The sequence below is a fragment of the Atractosteus spatula genome, assembly GCF_055471065.1.
Source record: "Atractosteus spatula isolate fAtrSpa1 chromosome 10 unlocalized genomic scaffold, fAtrSpa1.hap1 SUPER_10_unloc_15, whole genome shotgun sequence".
NCBI classification, from domain to species: Eukaryota; Metazoa; Chordata; class Actinopteri; order Semionotiformes; family Lepisosteidae; genus Atractosteus; species Atractosteus spatula.
The window spans coordinates 305,397-330,910 of NW_028296618.1; the positions used below are offsets into that span (position 1 = coordinate 305,397).

A 25,514-nucleotide genomic window follows, 5' to 3' on the forward strand; every position below is an offset into this window, starting at 1 on the left:
TTTGAATAACGCTTTACAACCATGTGAGTCTTAAAGACACAGGGGTATATACTCCACACCAAAACTCGTATGTGTCTATTCCGCAGACGCGGGCGAAGGGACAAGTCTCTACACATTTAAAAAACCTCGTTTGGGGTTTACAATACCACCGCAAAACCTTGTGGAGACACATGCAGATGTTCACGTCATACCAGAGGGTGCGGGGCATATTATCAGATCGCCTGAGAGAAGAGGTCGGTATTATATAAAATATTATTTTTGCATGGCCCTTTAAACGTGTCTATAATAAAAATCCCCACCGTTTTTCAATTTTTTGGTAATTTGCGGTGTTGAGTTCTTTCACTAATGGTATTTTCCCACTCCGTGCAGACCCCGAACCTTCAAAAAATAAACTGCGACGAGCCAACACGTTAACTGGGTCAACGAGCTCAAAACGTCTGAAATCAACAAGCAAAGGTTAATATAATTTAAGCGTGGTCAAGATGTGTTATGATCCACTTACGGTAAACGTTACTTCTTTTGTTAGGATGTTAATTCGCTGAAAGATCCTACTTTGCGTAGTTTTCTGTTTGGGAGTGTTAAAAAACCTTATTTTAAAACTGCTTGGCTTTTAAAGTTAAAAGCGACTGGTCTGTGCGAGGTTCTATAGGCCGTTAACCACGCCGCTTGACCCAGTAGCGCCACCACAGCCGTAAAGGAAACCGGTGTAACAACATGTCCGGGTAACTTGTTCCATTCACCCGCAGCCCTTTGTGTAAGGATGCGCCACATGTGTGGCGTTTTTATCATAGTTATCGTAGTTTTCTGATTTTGACAGTTTAGATTTCATTGATTGTTGTGTTGAAAAGTCTTTTATTTTTATCACAGTGTAGTTTTCAGATTTTGAGATGTGGAGCATTGGCGTGGTAATAAAAAGTCTTTTATTTTTTCACACAGCAGCTGTATCGACGCGCGGCGAAACAAATGTGGCGGAAACCTCGGACCCTAAGGTGGTGACTGCATCGAAGACGGCTGTTAAGACGCTGACCAAAGCCAGACGTGTCAAGCCTGCGGAGAGAAATCATAACGCGCCTAAAGACTTGGTGTTGGGTGATGTGCTAGATTCAGTGCGCGGTATTACACAGTCACTATCAACGGCGATCACTAATGAGGTGTCCAAAAAACGAGCTTTAGAGCGTCTAAGAGTGGTTTTAGCAGGTGTACAGACCTTGTTTCCAAAACAGATCCAGGTTTTCACCGCTAACCTCTTAGATATAATTTCTACAGAAGATGCCCCTCTAAGCTCAGGATTTCAGACCATGATGATGATATTTCATGCTTCATTGGTGCAAATCCCCGGTGATAAATGACTAAGCATGCGGTCTAAAAAGGGTTTAAAAGACTGACCGCTTGCCACCATCAAGCGTTTGTACATAAATAAAAGAATTAAACTGGCAAAAGCATGTTTGTTGCGTCGTCAAAGATTCAGAGAGAGGCATCAGATTTCCCAAGGGTCGCCCGAACCACGCAATGAAAATGCAGTGGTAGAAAATAACTTAAGGCCCGAGGGTGTCGTAGCAGAACAGGATGGCGGTAACCGAGAACCGGTTGTACTGAACGATCTGAATCAGGTTGGTGGCGGTGCAGGGGCGAATAGAGACCCCTTAGTTTTCCTGGAGCGTATACGTAGTTATAACAGGTCTTATAATAATTTTAGAGCAACAGAGCACCATGAAGAATTCCGTTTTGTTAATCTCGACAGAATAGCCCCGCTGTGCATGGTGCAGTCCAGAGAATATTGGATGAACTTTCTCCAAACATCGGGGCGAATGATTTTGTACAGCTGCGTTTGACTGCGGGTGGTTTTAACAAACCCTAGTTCTCACGCAGGAGACACCCCGGAGAATTAAATCCTGCCGATTTTTTAAGCCACATCTCAGACCTCTTACAGAGCCACACAGAAGTTCTCACCGATGACCAGCCTCCGATTAGTGGTGACGATAGTTCAGAATATGCAGGGGGGTGCCCGCCGAAGATTTAAATCCGTTCTGTACAGCCGGGTAATTGCTCGGAAAAAAGCGCACCTTATCGACTTACATTACACGGGCGGTAATCTGTGTTTCGCCGGGAGTGTGTACGGTTTGTTGAATGAAGGTTGTACCGATGGGGAAATGTTACAGGGCGCTAAACGAATGCACAAAGAGTTGGGTTTTCCAGAGAATCAAAAAATTCGTTTGTCAGACATTACAGCTTTTGAAAAACACTTAAAGGTGGTCATTAAAATTTTGTACCATGACCAGGGTGATTGGAAATATTTTACAACGGGGCCCACACCACCAAATTCTAAAATACTTTTTGTTCTACTGCATGAAGAGCATTTTTACGGGGGTTTTAAATATTAAAGCTTTTGTGGGGGCGGCGTATTTTTGCACTAACTGCCATGCGGCGTATAGCCACAAGAACGCACACGCCTGTGTTAAAGCTTGTAAAACCTGTTTAGATCCCCAGTGTTGCGAAATTGATGCAGAATTTCTGAATTGCCCGGCCTGTAAGGTCTTTTGTCGTAGCTCTCAGTGTTTGGCGAGACACTTTCAGAATGCGGCGACGGGTGTTAGTAAGTGCGAGCGCAGGGTCTTTTGTGAGAAATGTGGGGTTTATAACCTCGCAAGTCACAAATGTAAAGAGAAACTGCTCGCGTTGTAACTACGTGAACGACACCCTGACACACATTTGTGCTACATACTGCCTTTGGACAACCCCAAAATTTCAAACAAGTACATTTTTTTCGACTTTGAATGCATGCAAGAAACGGGGACACACATACCAAATTACGTCCACGCCCTTCATATTGACAATAAACGAAGCTGGGAATTTTATGGTGAAACTTGTCTAAAGGATTTTGTGTGTAAATTTATCGATAGACGTTTCAAAAACCATACGTTCATATCGCACAATGGCAAGGGATATGACAATTACCTAGTGATCAGACAGTTGTTAGCTGAAAAGATGGACGTTGAACTAATTAATCAGGGTTTTAAGATAATGTGTATGACCGTAAAAGCTCTGAACATCAGATTTATCGATTCTTTAAACTTTCTGCCTATGAAATTAAGCAAACTGCCGGCCGCCATGGGGTTCCCCGGGGGTAAGGGTCATTTTCCACACTTGATGAACACTTCAGAAAACCAAAATTATGTCGGCCCGATGCCGCCGCCAGAACTTTACGGCGTTAACTACATGCTGCCGAGCGAGAAAGCCTAGTTTTTGGTTTGGTATGAAGAATGCAAGGGAAGTGTGTTTAACTTACAGAGAGAGTTGAAACGTTACTGCCAGTTGGATGTGGCAGTTCTAAGAGAAGGCTGTGTCAGGTTTCGGGACGAGGTCAAGAATATGACCAGACAGACACGCGTAACTGAGTCAGGGGCCGCCTGCGTTGTGTGCATCGACCCCTTTCAGTTTGTGACCATCGCTAGTGTCTGCATGGCCATGTTCAGACTTACGTTTTTACAGGAAGAGACGATTGCGTTGCTACCCCATGAAAATTACCACCGCCAGCAAAAACGATTTTCTACACCCAGCATTCAATGGCTTATGTACATCGAACACACAGAGCCCGTTAAAATCCAACACGCGTTAACCACGGCAGGTGAGTTCAAGGTTGGTCCATATTTTCTGGATGGTTATGCTGTAATTGACGGAGTGCAGACAGCCTTTGAGTTCAATGGTTGCTTTTTTCACGGTTGTAGCGTTTGTTATTGTGAAAACGATTTTAATCCGCTGACAAACACTACTTTTAGTTGGTTGTACAGAAAGACGATGGTGAAAATTAATTTTCTCAAAATGAGAGGTTTTAACGTGCGTGTTTTGTGGGAGTACGAGTTCAGAGACATGCTAGTTGAAAATGGTGACTTGGGTAAATTTCTAACAGCTGCGCAGTTACCAGAGCCTCTGCAACCGCGCGATTCGCTTTTTGGGGTGAGAACAAATGCTATTTGTTTGCATTACACAGCGCAGCCCGGTGAAAAAATTCATTACTATGATTTCACCAGTCTGTATCCGTTTGTGAACAAAACTAAAAAATACCCACTGGGGCACCCCCGAATAATTTATTACAACTTTGGAGATTTAAAACTGTATTTCGGTTTAGCGAAGGTGAAAGTTTACCCACCCAGACGTTTGTACTTTCCAGTTCTTCCAACCAAAATTGACAAAAAACTGTTTTTCACACTGTGTCGTACGTGTGCTGAAACAAAACAGACCACTCCCTGCGAGCACAGTGATGAAGATCGCGCCTTGACTGGTGCACCCCTGAATTGCAGATGGTCTTAGATCTGGGGTATAGAGTGTGTAAAATTTACTAAATTTGGCATTTCGAAAAGGCCTCACACGATCTTTTTTCCCCGACTACATCAAACTGCATCTGAAAGGGAAACAGGAAGCTTCGGGGTTTCCAGAGTGGTGTACAGATGTCGCGAAACAACAAAGATATATCAGCGAATATTATGAAAAAGAGGGTGTCCGGCTGGACCCCGGCAACATTAAAAAGAATCCGGCCAAAAGACAGCTTTCAAAAATTGCCAGTTTGTGGGGCAAGTATGGGCAAAGAGACAATTTACCACAGACCACCATTGTGAGAAACCCCGATGAATTGTTCAGGTACTTATTTACGGCATATCATGAGGTGTCAGCCTGCGAGTTTATCGATGAAGACACAGCCTGTGTTACGTGGAAACACACTAAACACCACTATACGGGCCATTCAAACACTAACATTTTCATCGCTAGCTTTACATCAGCCTATGCCCGCTTGGAGTTATACAACCTGCTAAATGCTTTGCAAGGCCGCTGTCTGTACCACGACACAGATTCCGTTATCTTTGTGAGCCGGGAGGGTGAGTGGAATCCGGGGCTGGGTGACTATTTGGGTGAGCTGACCAGCGAAGTCGATGCTGGACAACACATCACCGAGTTTGTGTCAACAGGACCCGAGTCATACGGGTACAAGCTGTCTGGTGGGAAAGCCTGTTTAAAGGTGAAAGGCATTACACTCAATGTGAACAATTGTGAAAAAGTTAACTTTGAGAGTTTGCGGGACTTGGTTTTTGACTATGGCGTTAACCCTTATGCAGAGTGCCGGGAATTTAAACACATTTCTATTCAACAGCCGATGATCGTGCGTGTTAAAAAGGATTGGTGCATTGAGACCCGGACCTTAAAGAAAACCCAGAAGGTGGTGTACGACAAGCGGGTGCTGCAAGAAAATTTGACATCGTTGCCCTACGGATATTAACACGATGGATGTTGGGTTAAAACACACTTTTTCATGCATTTTGTCCAGACCCTTGAATTGTGGTAAAAGTTATTTTATAAAATAACTCTTGGAGAACGGTGATACCATTATGACTCGTAAACCCGAAAACATAGTCTGGTGTTACAGCTGCTGGCAACCTCTATACGCTGAGTTGCTTGTGAAATTTCCATACATTCAGTTTATAGAAGGGCTACCGACGTTGTTTTCCGACGACCAGCTACTGCCACCGGATAGAGTAAATTTGATTATAGTTGATGATTTGATGGAGTCTGCGTGTGAAAATAATGAGATAGAAAAACCTTTTACCAAATACGTACACCACCGAAACCTCAGCATCATGTATATCGTCCAAAATGTGTTTGTCAAGGCCGGAAAAGTAGAACCATAGCGTTAAATACAAAGTACATGGTGCTGTTTAAAAACCCTAGAGATAAACTACAGATTACAACCCTGTCCCGGCAGATGTACCCCGGTAAAGCGTTCGATGACGCTACTAAAAAACCTTTCGGTTACTTGTTGGTGGATTTAAATGCCGACACCCCAGATGACTATCGCTTGTGAACAGGTCTTTTCCCCCCAGATGAACCCGCGGCTTATGTATTTAAAGAATCTAAAAGTCGGTGATCTCGCAACCATAGACTCAGTAGAAAAAACACGTTCGGGCCATCGTCATGTCTTCACGCGTTCGGAGAAACCTGACACTTACATTTTCTGGTAAAAGCCAGCCCCAGTCACCGGAAAGCTATTCTCTGTGGGGCTTCAGATGATCTTGTACAGGCAATAGCGAAGCCTGCTAAGCAGTTTGGGACCCTGAAGAGAACGCATAAGCTGTTAAAGACTTTTAGTCAAAAGGGTCTTTCTCTTAAAGGAAAGAGACTCTTGGTGAACCAGTCCGGCAGTTTTATCGGGACACTGTTGAGTATTGCAGTACCATTGATTACGGAGCTTCTACAACACCGATAATGGACCACACTGAAAAAAAATGTACCTTGTACCTCAGAAACAGCTCTATCGACTCCAAGACCAGTCCGGCAACGAAAGCGATGTGAGAAAAATAACAACCCACAGGTTGGATGACGAAATGAGAGACATTTTTCAGAACTCGCATCTGCCTGAATATGAAAAAGTGAAATTGTATAGTCAGGTGTTACAACGGTATTTGACATTAGTACGCCAGGAGGTTTCTGAAGAGGGGACTTTAACTGTTGTACTACCCGAAAATGCACCCGCCGATCTATTACACGCGTTACCACAACAGCCGTCATCGACCGACAGCGCGTCTCAGTGGTTCCAGAGAAATGCCGAGATATTGTTAAAGACTATGGCACGCAATAAACCATTAATAGCCTGGAATTAAAAAGGAAAATTTGTGTACAAGGGGGCACCCGTTGAGGGCTCTCACATGATTGATCTTGTCAGAGCTCTCACACAACAGCAATCAGTTGCGGCCGGTAAGAAGCTAAAAGGTTGGGATGTGTTCACAGGGGTTGGGATATGTTCACAATCAATGTACCAGGCACCTTGCTAGCCAACGCTGGTAACCGAGAGCTACTTGAAAAACTCAAGTCTGCCCCACTGTGGTGTGCAGCGTCTGTCAAAACTTTAAAACACCATGTCCCGCCCCCTTTTCAACCAATGGTGTGTTGTTATAGGGCGGATGTCCCGCCTTCCCCCACCGAGCAGTAGTGTGATAGAGAGGTTTATCAGAACTATTAAAACAAAAATGTGGAGGTACCTGACACACAAAAACACTTCGATATATTGCCGATCTGTCTGATCTTATTTACTTTTATAATCATAGTTACCACACGACTATTAAACGAACCCCGGCTTCTGTTACGACTGACAACTCCCTTGAGATGTGGAGAACTGTCTATGGCGAACACTTTAAGCGAAAACCGTCAAAGTTGTCATTTAATGTGGTGATCATGTGCGGGTGTCCAAAATAAAGGGAGTGTTTGAGAAGGGGTATGAACAGACCTTCACAGATGAAATTTTCAGTGTCAAAGAGCGGACCCCGGCTCTGAAACCCTATTACAAACTGCAGGACTACGCAGGCGATGACATTAAGGGCTCCTTCTACACAGAGGAGCTACAGAAGATAAACCCCACTGCTGAGAGCGTCTATCGCATCCAAAAGATTTTAACAGCCAGGGAGCGTGGTAAAAACAAACAGCTTTTGGTAAAGTGGCGCGGCTGGAGCGATAAATTCAATAGTTGGGTAAAGGCTTCCGAGGTCAGAGACATATAGAGGTACTGAAAAATGAACCCCAATGGCTTCAATGTTACGCTGGCCAGTAATTCATCCTCAAAAATGTTTCCAACGAACACCAGCACGTACTTCACAGAGTATCTAGCAAAGGCGATTGACCTGGACGGTAACTGGGAAGTGGGTCTGGTCGAGCTGCACTATCCGCATACGCTAAACACGTTTGATCAAGATGAAGATTTTCTGTTCGTCAGCAATGAGACTATATGGACACGTACCTTACCTGGAGGGTACTACTGCAACATCGATCAGCTCATGCATGAAATGAAACGTGCTGCGGAAAAATCCAAGTTTTAATAGTTCTGTTAAACCTCTCTATGACACTAACCTTCACATCGCTGGCCGTAACGAAATGTTCAATATTCTCACATTTGAGAAAATTTTGGAAGGTCCCGTTAAGAAATTCTTTTCCCTCGTCCATTTGTAGCTTTTTAGGAGTACGACCCTCTTGAAGTATATTTCGGAAAGCGCTTGTCACGCCCCCTCCAGACTTTTCAGTGGCATGGCCCAGGCATATTTAGACAACATGTCCATACGTGATAAGATGTAACAGGAACCATCGTTGAACTCACTGTAGTCTCTCATGTCCACCAAGTCGGCCTGCCACTGCCAATCCATTTCGGGTACCAGCGTGAGCTTGTGCAGCGTATAAGCCAGCTGGCCGGACACCAGTCTGACACCCGGCCGCGACTGGCTCTCACACCCCGGGAACTCGTGGCTCTCGCCAGACTTCCCATGTCGCCGTAACCCCCCGATTCCCTAGGGTTATAATAGAGCGCGCTCAACCCCGCGGCAGACATGATCGCCTTCCAACCCTCGTCGCTAATACGTGCTTTTATACACTTATTTAGAAATCATTAGCTCCGGTGGAGGGCGGGACATCCGACCATAGTAACACACCATTGTTTGAAAAGGGGGCAGAACATCCGCCAACCACGGCCTCCCATTGGCTGAAAAAGGGGGCATGGTACCTGTCAAAAAGTTTGACGAAAGGTGTCACTTTATACTACTTACTGGTCTTACTGAATATTATTTTGATTAAAAATAGTACTTTAATAAGCAATAAATGGCACCTTAAATAGTTTGAAGGTGAAGATCACGTAAAATCAACTACAAATGTGGGAACTTAAAATTTGTAAGATTATAAATTGCATGTAGCACATTATCAACACTACAGTAATGCTAATATAACAATAGTGTAAGAAAATCCTGATCCAATTCCTTTCAAATGTTAATGCAAAATGTGAATTATTTCAGAGTTTCAGAAGTGGGTATTGGGTCTCCTGATAGAGATCAGAGGTGTGTGGGAAGGTGTACAGAACTGTTGGACTCCCAGTTCCACATCAAGAGGCTGAGCACAATGGATGAGTTCTGTACACACGACCGAGTCTTTGCTGCTGGTATGATATTACTGTATATTCTCTCTGTGGTGTAGAAAATATTCACTAGTATTCTAGGTTACAGATGGGTCAAAATTTGACAGCCTACATCTGATTAATAGGATCCATATCTGGCATACTTTCTTATTTTTAGTTTATAATGTATAATATTACTTATCTTTTAATGCCAAAATAAAGTGTTTTACATAATGTTCTATGTTCTAAAATGTTACTACAATTTAACTTTGAAATATGGTCACTTTGTATTCTAAGACTGAGCAAATACTGCAGAAAAGTGCAGTTAATATGTGAAAATGTGTTCGTTCCATTGAGTGGTCATGGGTAATGTGTATGTCTGATTAGTTGATTAATGAAGATCCAGTAGTAAAAAAGCTTCTAATATTATTTCAAATATATTATTTCCAAATAAACCAACTTTGGAGAGTAGGTGGCAGTGATGTCAGAGGGAGTGTGTTCACAGTGTTGTCAAGGTATTGCTTATTGATTTTTAAGATGTTTTTCCGTTACATTTGTACTTTGATCAAGTTAAAATATCCACAAAATTTAGTTTATAGATATTTATAGAAGAGATAATCATTATTTATTTGAGTACTAATATAAAATTTTATCCTAGCTGCAGTGCTGAAGTCCCACCCAACAACAACAGAAAAAGAAATAAAGGAGCACACAATGCTTTGTTTGAAGATTGCGTATGCAAGGCAGGGGGCCTGGAAGTCTGGACACTGGAAATGATAAGTTGCTGGTTTTAACTGTTAGGACAATTCTAGAGGTCTTTGCAAATGGTGAACAGCAAAAGTTGGTCTTAACTTCACATTGTAATAATATTTTCTTGGAAATATAGAAGTTATAAGCTTCAAAATTTACATTTGAATTGAAATGTGTTTTTGAGTTAAATATTAGCATGTTCAGGTAATTAGTTTGTGTTTGTCTTTACTATATATATTGCCATGTTACAAGAATTTGTAGCTAAAGTTTACTAGTTGTGTTTTTTATAATTAGCCATATGTTGATTACAATATTGTATATAATGTATAATTTGAACTACATATTTTTCAGGTGTGAATGATTGTATATTTTCAGAATAAATTTCTAAACCAAATCATTGGCTTGATTTACTAGTTTCTATGCCTATAAAATCTCTCTTTGATGTATAATAGACCTTTAAACATATGTACAATAGTCCTCTAAAGTTATCCGTATAATAGAACTCCAACCATTTATGTATAATGAACATATAATCTTAGATGTATAATTGACATATAACGATATATTAGAATTTCTTTCTAGACGAATTACGGACCACATTTATATGTCTAAGGTATGTGTTTAATAGAAGTATATTCTACATCTTTTGCTCACTGGGGCAATTGCTGTTCACAAGCTCCTAGCCCCACTTGTTCCCAGTGGAACCAGCCTGGAGCAGCAGAACAGAGGTTTCGTTTCATTATATTGTCTGCTGTTGTAAAACAAGTCATCCCTTAGGGATAAAAACTCTCCCTCGAGTAACGCGTGTCTCCCGTATTTGCCCCATACTCCCAGGGCTCATCTCTCAGCTGAGTGATCAAAAGCTGAGCTCCAAGATACTGAATTTCATGTTGGGGTACAACAGACCCTGCTGTGAGATTGGGCAGGGGAGAGCCGGTTGTGCTCCTGAACTAGTCCCTCCTCTCTTAGTTATTCCTGTATTTGCATCACAGTCTATAAACTCCAGCAGTGCCCTATTGCTTTTCTTCCAGTTCCCATATTTTGTTATAAAAACAGCTCTGGTGAGTTAGGTATCTAACTCAAATTTCACAAACCTATCCAAAACGAATTCTGATACAATTCCTTTTTTACTTGAAGGTCTTTAGCTTAGTTGGCAAGACCTGGGTTCTGGCCTATACAGTGAGGCACGAACTAGGGCGGGAGCGACAAGGGCACAAGCCCTAGAACCCAAATCCGTTACAATAACAAAAGGACAGAATTATATGGGGATAATTTCGAAATCGCAAATATGAGATACCATTGTGCGGGTTTTTTTTCCCCACTCCCTGGCGGAAATGGGCTTCCATAATTATGTGTATTCTTGATACATCACAAGGAGGTACTGTTCTCTTTATCGCACGTAGCCCCGAACACCGCGTATGGAGTTTGCATGAGTGAGGTCAGTAACGAGCTCGATCAGACCCAATCTACTGCTTTCATCCAAAACAGCCCTTTATTTGGCTTTAAACTCCACCTGTTACCCCTCACACTCAATGTTTCAGAAAAAGGTTTTAATTTAAGCTTTGCCCAGCAGAGTATTTGAGCAGAGAAAATAAATAGGAGCGCTATTCGCGCCGGTCTAGCACAGTAACCACTAACTCCAATAATAAAATAATAATAAAATAATAATAATAAAATAATAATAGCAGCGAAAAAATCCCGGCTTCTGCTTAAAAAAAACAACTATTGAAATTGTACATCTCCAACACTGGCTGGAGACTCTGTGTATCTGGGCTCAGGGGTTGTATAGGACAGGACTCGGCGAGCTGCAGGTGAAACTCATTGCTCTGCGCTCCCCGTGCGGAATGCGCGTCTCCTCCCTCCAGACTCGTCACACCGCCTTCATACTCTACAGCGGCGAAAAAAAACTCCCCTTTACTGTCTTCATACAACCCTCTTAAATCCCAGAAACACCGAAACTCCGGGGCGTTTCTGTGAGTCAGTACTGGGTTTCTCTGTTCGAGGTTACAAGCAGAAACAAAAAAAGCGCTGAAAGCAGGAAGTTATTTCTGCTCTTAGGCATAAACGTGTAAAAATAAATTTTCTGATTCCTAAAACCTAATAAAATCCATGTAAGTTTCCCTTTTGTTCCCAATGCACATAACTGAATCTAAACCAGTCAAGTTCAGGTGCTTTTCTGATGTATATGAATACACTAGTTCTGGCGCAGTTCTTACAACAAAGATACTTACATTACGAACTTTTTTTTCATACGAGCTTTTGCCGTTTTTAAATTGAATATTTTGTTTCAATTCGCTAAATCACACGAAACACCAGCAACACTCATCGTAAGCATCTGACCAATCACATTCCTGAATTTTAAAAGTATTTAGTATTTATTTTTAATTTCTTTTTAATTTTATACACCTGTTTTACATATTCTTGCCATTTTTGGCATATTGTAAGTGGATTGTAACTTCAAATTGATCATTCCTGAGCTTTATAACTGTGTATCATTTCTTTTAACCTTATTTTAATATTTTTTAATTATTTTTGCATTTTACAGAACTTTTTAAATATATTGTGAGTATTTTAGCATAATTTTAAAATAGGACTATCAATGCTCCTGACTTTTAAACCTGTATTTCTTCTGACATTAATCTCTCCACCTGCAGATGAGGAGGGTGGTATTTGATTTTAAATTGGTTGATTTGGGGGGGAAATGTACATTAATTTCCTTGTGTGTATCACCAGTGGGAAACTTGGCATTTTTGGATGAATTGCAATCTATACTGCAAGGCCTTCAGACTGATATAGTAATGACTGGAGATTTAAATAACACATTTGATACATCACACAGGAACAGCATAACATCTAAAATGGCAGAACCCTCTAAATCACTGAAAAAATTCAGGCACATTCATAATCTATAAGATGTTTGGTGGTTACTGTGTCCTGCTACCCTTTCATATTTTTTAGTGTGCACGAATCTGTCCCTCTTCTTTTACTAGTTTTTAAGGAATATTCTGAAATCTCTGATTACAAGATCAAGCCAGAAAAAAATGATGACAATTAGTAGGAAGAAAGATACAGTACAATGTATTGAAAATGTAATATGTTTTAAAGGATTAAAGGGAAAAGAAATACTTAATCTACGCAAACTAATTCAACTGAGCTCCTCTAAACAATATAGCCTGAAGAATTGCCAAAGCACAATGTATCAATTTGGGTGACACTGGGGGAAAAGGATCACAACATTGAGAACCACAAGGCTTATTTTCAACAGCAAACTCTGTGCTTGAAAATATTTGACAAAAAAAGGAATATTACACGCACGGAAACCAATATTTACCAATAGGGTAGAATGCAGCATAAAACAGTTGATTGAAGGTTAGTGTAACTCTATAGTGCATCACAGAGGTCAATCTCTTCCCCCTCATTATGCAGGCTGACTTGTTCACAGTGAACTGTCCTCCAGCGATAGTCAGGTGTAATCACCGACGCAGACATGATGTTAATACTCTGACAGCACCTTGGCTGATTTGGTTAAAGTGTTTTCCCCCTGGTTATAAAAACGTCTCAAAATTCTGACACTGAGGTGTGAGACACAATGTAACAGGCTCTCATAATCCCGAAGTACAAGAAATTTTACTGTATTGTTTTTTAAATTTGATCCTGTGAACACTGCATGTCCCTCCTTCCTCATTACCAAAACATCTCAATGTCACCAACAGTATGTACATTTGTAATTACAACACTTCACTGTTGCATTTCTGAGTTGTGACATTGTGAACATGGCATGTTAAAGTATATAGAATATCTAGATCAGAACAGGCTAAATGCAATTCATAGTGATTTATCATTTTCTTATTTTCTAAATGAAAAAAAAAAATTTCAGTGATTATGACACTTCGGTATGACATAAAATATGCTTCAATGACAGAATAAATAATCATGGAAAAAATACCCACAGTGGTATTCATAGTTGTGATTATAGGAATGTTAAATATCAGGTGAGTAGCTGCGTCAGCATGCGTAGGCTGCAAAGGAACAAGTAAAGGATTATTCCAAGCTGAAAAGAGAAGAAAAGAATCACAACGTTTCGGCTGTGGAGCCTTCTTCAAGTGTGAGAAAGACAGGGCAGTAAGCAAAGATAATTTTCTTTTTATCTTTGCTGACTGCAGTTTATCTTTGATGACAACATCAAAGACATTAAGTAATTTTTACTGCTAACAGCTCCACATCAACTTCCTTTTATATCTAACCTCATCAGATCTCTCAACTCCCAACTCTTCCAGTTTCTCACTTCAGAGAAGGATAAAACATTTAATCATCCTCTACAGAGAAAAACCATCAACACCCCTACCACCTCCACCAATCCTAACCTTGTTACTACAGATGCAGCCATTCAAAATGCGTGAGGTATTTCGCGGCATACCCCGGTGGGCGTGTCACAGTATCACGCGGTATGACGCAGTTAACGTGGTGTCACGTGGTTAACTATCCGCCGTCGCCTTGTAAAACCGCCAGGGGGAGCTTAACCTCTCATGTACAGCATTTGAGCCTTTAATTTTGAACTGTGTATTACAGCATGTTAATCATCAGTCATTAAAATGTTGGTATATTTTATGAAAGCAAGATTGCTCAGTTGGACAAAAGTACACAACCTACCTTTATCAGAAATATTTATGCATCAAAGCCTTTACTGAAGATATTACTAATAGTATTAATAATGGATGACTTTAGACAAGCTGTATACTCAAAGTATAATTTCTTTAGCACATTTGTACAAGCACTTGGAATCTGTCCAAGCCACACTTTGTCAGGCATTTTGTTTTACTTCAACGGGCATAAAAACTTCCTTGCTTTTAACAGGGCGTTTCATAATTTCTAACTACGAAAATGATTTAAAATGCGACACTTATCATTCAACTAGAGCTTAAAGTATCACAAGGATCCTCAAGAGCACAGCAAAGAGTGTATTAAAAGACACTTGTATTTATCAACGCTTTCTTTTCCGTATACCAGATTTTATGGAACCACTTCAGAGGGGTGTCAGCCAGTCAGATTCCAGGAATCGGCACTTTAAAGGAAAAATACACACCGGTATTCCATTTCTCCCTAACGATTTTAAGCATCGAAGTATTTAACTAGCATGTGAAATAGCGTGTGAAAAAGTGGTAGTTTTAAGCTTTTCTGCTAATATAATATGGAATCGCGTATCTAAAGAATTTAATAACGGTATTCGTGTGCTGCGACAGGGCTGTGTAGGGCTGTTTCGCCTGCCTGTTCATGCGAGCTGTCTTGTAGCCGACTGGTCTAGGTGTGTGACTACTAGCTGGCAGGTTGTGTGTTCAAATCCAGCTGGTGCTGGACTTTTCTTTTAACAAACATTTCTTCGAAAAAATAGAATAGCAATATTATGGACAATCAATTGACTTTTATATTTCAAAATATCGCAACATGATCGATATTTGCGATATTTTGAACATATCTTCCCTTCTGACAGCGGTGCCTGCTTCTATTGTGTGTGTGTGTGCAACAGAGTAAATTTTTATAGAGAAATGGAGGCTGGACAGTATGCGTTACAATATAAACATTTATATTGATTTAAATCGTGTTCTGATTTAAATCGCAAACACGTGTTTAATTATATGTGTTTTTTAATCATAATCAGGCTAATGCAACATAAATTGATACAGTATCTTTGTCTTCTAAGTATCTTAATAAACTTTCAGCATAGCTTTCTACCCGTCAAGATTTATATTTCTTGGGATTTTGGGATCAAACGTGGAAGGATTAGATTATAATCGTTTTTATTTGTCAAATACGTGATTGTATTTCTGAATGTTATGTGACACCTACAGTAGTTCACTGCTTTAAATACATCGAATTAAGAAAGTTATGTGTAGCACTTTAGATCTTTTTTCTGAACCAGGGAAAATCTGATCATGTTTCTCTATAACAATAATAAAAAAAACTTTATTTTACATATCGCCTTTAAAAGTGGCATCTCAAAGCAATACAGTAGATCGAAAAACATTTAAAAGGGACCAAATTAAATACCAGACAATCGCAAAGGCATTTTCAATAAAATTATTTTATTCATTCAGCAGTTTGTGAGAGGAACATCCAGCAGGGAGAGACACACACACCGGTTTTCATTGACAAAATTGTTTTTTTTCAATTCCTCTTGTCTAACAGGAATGTTTTGTTTGTGGACAGACTGTTAGACAAGAGGAAAAGACCGCCTCCTCCTACGAAGCATTAATCGCGTATCTAAGGAAAATTGCAGTATACCTTTGTTCATGCACATCATTATACAGTACAGTATCTCAATTTGTATTTCGATCAAAAAAATCGTTTGCCCAGCCACTACTGTTGTTATTGTTTTTATCCTGTAAAGCGTTTCCTTTTTCTGCGTTTTCCATTTCCTTTTTCTGATCACTCGCTTTCTGGATACACATCTCACCTGTCCTGTTCTTTGTTTTCCTGGTTTGCTGATTATGCCTGCTGCGGTCCACTCCTACCCTCACACCTAAAGAATACTATTTTAAATTTCTTGGCGCAGTTCATTAACCCTTGTATGTGCTGTCCGCGCCCAAAATGCAATTAAAAAAAAAGTAAAAAACCGCGCTCAAAATGCAATTTAGAGCTTAATAAGATACACTCCACAGGCAAAATTAAAGACAAAATTAAAGACGATTAAAATCTGTAATCTTTCCACTTGTACTGTGAGTCATCGGACAGTTTCTGCTTTGTGTAAGGATGGTGAGAAAGCTGTGTTCAATGCATTTAAGGGACTCAAAAGTAAAAGAAGATGCTTCATATTGCTTGACTAATTTTAAAAACCAAGTTATAAATGCAGACGCTCCCTCGGTGCCGCGCCGGGTGTAAATATCAAAGTATACAATCCCAACAAGAATTGTACCCATCTGTCATGCAAATAAAACACCTTGAATTGAATTGAGGGAGAGATGGGGGTAGTGGGACAGAGACTGTAGACAGACTCAAGGCAAATAAGATACTTATGGGTACGCAGGCATTCACGACAGCAACATACGAAACGTTTGCACGTACTGTATAGTTAAGTTATTACTTGGTTTTCAAAGTGCAACGAAATACAATATTGTTGTTGCTGCTGTTCTGGTTGTTTTTATCCCGTAAAGCGTTTTGAGAAGCCACCTTTAAAGGCGATATATACTGTAAAACCACTGATTCTTATGGAATGTGTTCCGCAGGAGATTCAAATTTTTATTTATTTATTTTTTAATCGCGTATCTTAGGAAATCTCAGTATAACTTTGTTCATGAACAGTGGCATGTTACATTATCATTCGTTTTTTTAACAAGGCTCGCCAGCTAATGTGAATCGAAACCTGTCTTGCTAGCTTTTAAAGTCGTGCATGTGTAAACTGTACACTCTAGTAAGAGGGCATGCAAGTTACTCTGCCCCTTTCAGCTGCAGGGAGTCCCTCTGCTGCAACACGCAGCAGACAGAACGGGAGACTATTGCCTTTCATATCTGACACCAGTGAAGTAAAAGGGGTGTCTAAAGGGGTGATTTCACACCACATTTTAGTTACTTTATTTTGTTTACTTTTAACATTTCTGTAATTTACAGTAGATGTCACAATAGAAGCCCGAAGCCTATTATACTCAGTCTAGCCTTGGATCCTCTGAGTCCCTTGACTCAGTTATTGCATATTAATTTCTTGAGATACGCAATTCCATATTATATTCCCTTTTAATCAAATTCTAAAAGTATGCTTGTTGACTCCGGTATCGCGTTAGTTAAAGACTTCGATGCTTAAAATGTTTAGGGAGAAATGGAATACTGGTGTGTATGTTTTCTTTAAAGTACCGAGACCAGCCATATACTGTATGTTTAAGTTCCAAAATTAATATCGTTTATGGACTTCACACGCGTTGCAGTATGCTCCTATTCTTTTTATGCTCAGGCACTAAGATCTCCCTTCTGCTTTGTGTAAGGATGGTATCAAGAGCAATCTTAAGTGGTGAGAAAGCTGTGTTCAATGTATTTAAGGGACTTAAAAGTAAAAGAAGATGCTTCATATTGCTTGACTAATTTTAAAAACCAAGTTATAAATGCAGACGCTCCCTCGGTGCGCTGCTCTGGTGCGCCGGCTCTTACACAGTGCCTGTCTGCCGTAAGCGTTACAATATACATACCCAACACTGCTTGTACCCATCTGTCATGCAAATAAAACACCTTGAATTGAATTGAATTGAGGGGAGAGGGGGGGAATACTAAAGCCAATACTGGCTCAATACCCTCAATGGGCTTTGACGTGCTAATGCGTTGGTTTAACAGTCCGGGTGTGGCAGGCTTCCAATGTCAACTCGACTCGATTGGAAGACAATGAACGTATTTTAGCCCTAAATGAATTAATAGCAAACATGGTTTACATAAAATACATTTTTCCAAGAAAGTTTATAATAATACGATCTATAGTTGAAATCTGACCCTACTTTAAAAATAAAGGAAAAGCATTTTCAGAGAGCAATCATGCTGTGTTTATGTAGAAAAAGCGATTAGGTTTATGAGCAATCTAATTACCTATTCGCTTAAAACGCTATTAAAAATTTACTCTGTTGCACACACACAATAGAAGCAGGCACCGCTGTCAAAAGGGAAGATATGTTCAAAATATCGCAAATATCGATCATGTTGCGATATTTTGAAATATAAAAGTCAATTGATTGTCCATAATATCGCTATTCTATTTTTTTGAAGAAATGTTTGTTAAAAGAAAAGCCCGGCACCAGCTGGATTCGAACACACAACCTATCAGCTAGTAGTCACGCACCTAGACCAGTCGGCTACAAGACAGCTCACATGAACAGGCAGGCGAAACAGCCCTACACAGCCCTGTCGCAGCACACGAATACCGTTATTAAATTCTTTAGATACGCGATTCCATATTATATTCCCTTTTAATCAAATTCTAAAAGTATGCTTGTTGACTCCGGTATCGCGTTAGTTAAAGACTTCGAAGCTTAAAATGTTTAGGGAGAAATGGAATACTGGTGTGTATTTTTTTCTTTAAAGTACCAAGACCAGCTATACACTGTATGTTTATGTTCCAAAATTAATATCGTGTATGGCCTTCACACGCGTTACAGTATGCTCCTATTCTTTTTATGCTCAGCTACTAAGATTTCCCTTCAGTGGTAAAATTCAATACCTACAACGGGCACAGCAAAGACGTTTACTGTAAGTCTTTCTACGACAGACCAACGGACCACGAGTGCCCCTGTCGGTCAACCAATCACGTACTGCGGTGCCACGCGTCATCTTGCGTCATACTGAGCGACGTCACCTGCGGTACGTGTCTGTAACGCGCACTTTGAATGGCTGCATCTGTATACCCTCTGATCTTTCCCTTTCACCCCTTTGCATCCTCAGCTAACATATTTTAAAATTACAATAGACTGTATAGTATTTATGTTTAAAATTAAGGTAAATATGTCAAAATATCAAAATCCAACTGCACAGTGCTATCGTAACAATGCTTGTCAAGTTCTCAAACAAACCTGCATTGTATTTTTAAAATATTTCAGCAGAGGATTCAACTGGAGTATAAATGACGATTCGACGATCATTTTTCTTGGGTGAATATGGTTTTCTGGGGAGTTACGATGTTGGGCATTGTTGGACATTTCCTGGTGATCCTGACACGTGTTAAACACTCGCATTTGTTGCAAATATTAAAAAGGCTATGGTTTCGCTGAGAAATCCAATCGACCGAAGACAATGTTTACATCGCAAACGAAATCCGTCTCTGGGTGGATTCGAACCACCAACCTTTCGATTAACAGCCGAACGCGCTAACCAATTGCGCCACAGAGACTAACTTGTAGGTCCTTCTCTCGAATCACAAATTTCTGGTTAAAAAAAATCTCTTACCGTTTATTTTGCCAGCCGGTAATATTTCTTCTGCACTGATAACCAAGAATTGGATTTCATTTTCCGCAAGCTGTGTGAATTTCATCAAAAATAAGTTTTCCAGAAAGGAAATGAACACATGCATTTAACGAAATCAAGCCCTTTGTGAGTGCCCAAAATGGTACGTTCTGTACTACAAGAAAGGAAGAAAGACACGGCTGGGATTTGAATCTAGGTTCTTTTGTTTAATAGACAAGTGCTTTAACCAACTAAGCTACGGTGACAGGATAGCCATCACCTTTTACAGCCACTTGGACACACCGCTCTGAGACATCTGCATTCAGTAAGCGCTGAGCATGCTCTCAGAGCAAATTGCCTCTTTTACATTGCAGCCCCGACACTGAGAAACGAAGAGAACTGGCTTTTATCTGGCATTTTTTCATGTCCAATGCGTTTGACATCTCCCAAGGGCGACAGAGTTCTTTTGCAACACTATTTCTTCTTCTTTTTTCTTTCTGTACGCTTTGATAAAAAACGAAAAATCGTGCAAGGGAAAAATGTATTTTTTTCATAGAGAAAACGTGCACCAGGAAATGTTGTGTTGAGAAGAAATGAGTTAACACGATCCGTGACCTAATTTATCGGAGCAATTGCTCAACCAGCAAGGTCTGGAGAGGTTGGAGTCTGGTGGATGTGAAAATTATACGGTGTTGTGGAAGAAAACAGTCTTTCTTTGAATTCTCAATCAATCGGAATTTCAGTGCGAAACATAAACCCCTTGTCATATTTAAATAAATTATATTTTAAAACTCATAAAAAATCAGAAAACACATGTTTCTCACTTTGAAATTTTAGACGGAGCGGTGCATTACTAGTAGCGGCGCTGAGCACACTATGGGGGAATTCAGGTTATGTGAAATGCCAGCGGATTAATAAATAACGCGTCTGATTTCGGATCATAAGATTGTAGGTCCGACTTCTACCTGGCTCGTGTAAATTGTATTCAAGCTCTTCAGTAGTAGATGTCTATTATGTAATGAACCGTACCTGAAAGCAAACGTTGGGTCTGTTTCCTTTGTTTTCCAGCATGAAATAGCAAATCGTTACAAAAAGTACCTGCTAATGTCCAATAGATTTTTTTTTCAAATTACATTTTCAGGCTTCAGACACTTTTTAATAAAACAAAAGTGTCCGGAAACTCCCTAACTTTCAGGTTTGCTTGAACCTGTATTAAAAGAAGTTATTTGAAACTTTCGGGATTCCATTCTCTGATGTAGCTGTCTCTAAAGACGGATGTGATGTTTCGCAGATGTGAACTGTGCCTTCTCTCTTGTGTTCAAGAGGTATTTGCTGTGTGAGATCCTAACTGCATGTCCAGTAGGGCTCTGTTTTGTTTAGATTATCTATGTGGTGTACAGATAAAACTCAACTACATGGTGTGAATTCCGTGTTCAGGACGGGCAGAACCTGAAAAACTAAAAGCAGCCCTCGATGTGATTTGAACACGCAGCCTTCTGATGGGGAGTCAGACATGCTATCTTTGCGCCACGAGGTCACTGCTATCAGCTAATTTGAATTCCCCAAAGGAGACAAATCAGCTTCACAAACAAATTCTCCTGTGAAGAGCGCCGCTCTTCCGAAGAGAGTCGCTTCATCCCAGACCACATTTTATTCTTCCTGCGCAGCTCTTGTGCAGGTGTTGTTCTTGATAACAGATCCAGGAACACTGACTGTTTTTCTATATTTTTTTAATTAAGTACCCCATGGTGCAACGGTAGCACGTCTGACTCTAAATCCCGAAGTTAATTTTCAAAGTATATCGGAGTCAACTGATACTGATCGGGTTCTGCTGCTGCTGAACCCGCAGTCTTCACCTTAAAGTTCAATTCCCCAAGCCTTCTGACCTTATATGTCCATCCCTTCTCGTCAAAACTCGTATTTTCACAGGGTACCCTTCAGAAATCGCAGTATAGAATGAAAAACTCCAGTAGATCTCGGCTGCTGTTGGTGATTTTCCTTTAAAAACAAATTAATCTCCGGAAACTTTGCGGAGTGTATCACTTTCACTGAGACCGAGGAATGTTAAGATATACATGAGTCTTTGTGGCTCGGGTGTTAACCAAAAGGGTGGTGGTCTGAGCCCTCCCAGGGACGCTATGAGCCTTTTAATGTACAAACCCGTCTCACTTCATCTCCACGGCCGGTCTTGTACCACAATTAAATACAGAGCCCGCAGGGGGTAGTAGGCTCGCAAATATAGCTCACTGTGTATAAAATGAAGAAGCAGAGGTTAGTTTCTTATCTGCATGTTGCAGAGCCTTACGCAACTCGTACCATTAGCTGAGGTTTGATCCCTGCACGGGCTATTAGTTGAAAGACCATTGTAAATGACGTGTAAGAGATTTATCTAGCTGGCTTTTATGTTTCACACTAAATTGAGATCTTGAAACCAAAATAGTTAGAAATATGGAACACAACCGTTGTTCCCCAAGAAGGAAAGCTGTTTTGTACTGACGTCACTCCTTTTTATGTAACCCAGATTGTAAAGACAACTCTGCCCTATCAAAGGAAAATGTTACACAAAAGTTGGAAAGCACACTCTGAACCCATCTGTATATTTGATTCCCGCGATCCGTTCAAAGCTGCTTAGTGCTTTGCAAGCAAATCAAATCATTTCAGGGAAGAAACTCAGTTTAGTGAACTACTTTTGTATTTTCACTCATTGAATTTGATCTTTGTATTCTCTTTGCATTCTCAGCAATAATATTTCAAAATTACAGTTCGGATTTATTGGAAAACTTCACAAGCATAATTAGGTTGGAACTGTAAAATTGTTTTTTAATATCTTGGTATATTTACCTTCATTTTAATATAGATATAACCATAAATGATGTTAAGCATATTGAACTTTTGTCATACTTTTTAAAACATTTTAGCTGAGGACACACGGCGACTATTATACCTTGTGATACATGCAAGACATCTGTAAACGAAGATGTAATTACAATAAAATTGTCAATTAACAGAAAACCACAATTTGTATAATATTATTCCTCGATATCAATGATCAATTGAAGGATTTGAAGAAACTATCAAAGAAACAGCAGCAATAGCAGATGATTTTGGTTTTGAACCCATCTTTACACCTCAATAATTCATTTGTCCTCGAAAAAAGAAAAGACAGGCATATTTTGAGTCTCATAATTATCCTCTTCTCGATCCAAAAGAAACGTTGATTGCTTCTGTAGTTTTTTGGATTTTCGTACAAAGATCTCACAAAGTATTGCCAGGATCTATATTTAGCATTTGGTAGCGATAACACTGCTGATATTGATTGAGTAAAAATCTATGATGTATTGACAGCTTTATCTGAAGCGAGAAATCCTCGAACGCCGCTTATGAAGTGCTGGGATTCATACCAAGAAATGCCTTTTGTTTTCCCACCCAAAATGCTACTATTACATTACATATTATGCAAACATTACCAGTTTTAGTAGCTTCTGGGCGCAATTTTCCAAAACACAAACTAATTACAAATTATTTAAGATGAACCATGTCCAAAAATTGTAAATCAGGATTAATATAATATCAAATGAAATTACTACAGAAGAAAATGTTTAACTGAAATATGAATAAGACTATGCAAGCCTACAAAACAGAACAATTCAATATTTATAACTTATTTTTTTATTTTTTGAGAAATGGGCTCACACACCGGAAGACACTAACTTTTCTCTTCGTTAGAGTATGTGAATAACAGTTTAACCCCAAATGTCTGTAATTGTGATTCTGTTAAAATTCAAAAAAGCATCTATCAATAGTAAGAAATTATTAAGAAAGGATGAAATTGTGTTATTTCATAAACTGTAAGACATGAAGACATTTACAGGTTATATCCTTTGCTTTGTCTTTTAAGGCAAGCGTTCAGGATCCAAGCCCATGTTCGGACGGTTGTGTTTCTCTTGTAATCATCAAATGGCATTGTTTTGTCCGTCAGTTCTTTCTTGAGTTGTACCATGGATATTTTATACCATACTATACTTTTCATGCTCTTTTGCATTTTCCTTCACATACGGAAAAAAACTCAAGGCGTTCTTGTCACTGTGCTACACAGTACAGGACACGCAGTGAGGAATTCGTGCAGCTTTCAGCTCAGTGCAGAGTCCAGAGGGAGGACTCGCTTGGTGAATGATCTCTCAGGAAATCCCGGGTGAGATTCAACATCCCAGGTGAGGTTTTTCTGCAACAGCCACGACAAGTGTGAAGACGTTCTCTGGATTTCCTGAATGTGACTTTAAATTAGTTCACATTCTTTGGTAGTTAACAGAACTAAATGCTTTGGAGGTACATTTAAAACTGCAGAGAACACTGTAGTTTAATTGTGTAAACCTGGCTCTCTATGAACACGAGCAAAGAGTTCTCACTTAAAAGAAGACTGCAATGTGAGCACAGTACCATAAAGCACTTGGAAATGCCAGGAATTAAACCCAGAACCTCATACATGCAAAGCATGCACTCTACCACTGAGCTACATCCCCGACCTAGAAGGCTGTGGAAGTGACTTAGAGATGTGCAGGTGCTCACAGAACACAATCCATCTTTTGCATCTTTTAAGTGCTCTTGATTAAACTATGCATAGAAAAACAGCAGTACTGATGATTTTCATGGACTGATGCACACTTGTTCTGTACAACTCCAGTGATAAAACCTTGTCTGTAAATATTGTAGAACGTAAAAGGGTGAAACAACGCTCCATCCACAGGAATGGTGACAGAAAGGATCATTTTCTTATTTAATACGTCCTTTTGAGATGCCTTGTCAACGCACACAGACGTTAGAGCTGAACAAATATTTTGTACACAAGACGGCAGTGCCATATTAGAATTCCTGTCTTCTTGATGGATTCAGACTCCTTCTCAGAGGTCCATGCTCGCCAAATAACTTTACAGCTGTAGCGGCAATGCTTATAAATAAGACAGAATTAAGCGTCGCTATGCTTTCCTAAATGAGGCCCCATCTCACTCTCCCTCTCTGTGGTGCAGCCACAGAGAAACTATTCATGCAGGCTGATTTAAGATGTTTTCTTTTGATAAGGTACAGCTCCCAAACGGAGATGCACTTAGCTAAGCCTGGCTATCATGATCAATGGTCATCCATTGGCGCCTATCTGTCTAGGGAGTGCCGAATGGACATCTGGACTGCATTCCTAAGTGTCAGGAGTAAGTGACTCACATCTCACCTTGATCAACCAATCAGGGATTGGCAGGGTGTGGTAACACCAAGTGGGTCTCCAATGCCTCCGTTGTATTTCTGATGGAGCGCTATGAGCAAAGATTTAATAAGCTACTCCTGCCGATGATTCAGCTTAAAGAAGTAAAAGCTTCACAAACAAAAGCAGCTCGCTACCACAGCCAATATTAAATGTAATTGGTGGCACTTTACCATGTGCACTGGCTCAAAAGTGATCTCGGCAGACGTTGTTCCCTACAGTACGTAAAGCTGAAAGCGCCAAAGAGCATTTCCATTGAGAAAAAAAAAATCTGCCTTGATGTTAAACATAGAGAGCCTGTCTTTTAGAAGTTCTCCCTCTAAACACCTTATGCAGCCTCCCGACAGACTAACAAAAAGCGCCTTTTCACCAACTCAATTTATAATACGCCCCTCAAAACTCACAACCGAATAACAATCCATCCGTATATTTGATTTCCAAGATCCATTCAAGGCAACTTGGCTCTTCGCAAGCAAATAATTTCAGGGAAGAATCTCAGTTTAGTCAACTACTGGTGCATTCAGCACACCACTTGCTTTTGCTTATCAGGGTGGCCGAGTGGTCTAAGGTGCCCGACTCAAGGATGTGTGTCTTTCCAGCTAGCTTGGGTGTTCTGGTCTCCAAATGGAGGCGTGGGTTCAAATCCCACTCCTGACAGCTTCTGTTTTTACCTCTCTTGAATTGTTCCAGTGC

At 40.1% G+C, this 25,514-nt stretch overlaps 3 non-coding genes across 3 annotated transcripts; 1 reads left to right on the forward strand and 2 right to left on the reverse strand.

Moving 5' to 3' along the window:
- Positions 1-19,443: 19,443 nt before the first annotated feature.
- Positions 19,444-19,517, reverse strand: trnan-guu (transfer RNA asparagine (anticodon GUU)). The gene has a single exon. It is a non-coding gene; the product is annotated as a tRNA-Asn (tRNA).
- A 4,501-nt stretch (positions 19,518-24,018) lies between these two features.
- On the reverse strand, positions 24,019-24,090 carry trnaa-ugc (transfer RNA alanine (anticodon UGC)). The gene has a single exon. It is a non-coding gene; the product is annotated as a tRNA-Ala (tRNA).
- A 1,275-nt stretch (positions 24,091-25,365) lies between these two features.
- Positions 25,366-25,478, forward strand: trnal-caa (transfer RNA leucine (anticodon CAA)). The gene is made up of 2 exons: positions 25,366-25,403; positions 25,433-25,478. It is a non-coding gene; the product is annotated as a tRNA-Leu (tRNA).
- The last annotated feature ends 36 nt before the right edge of the window (positions 25,479-25,514 follow it).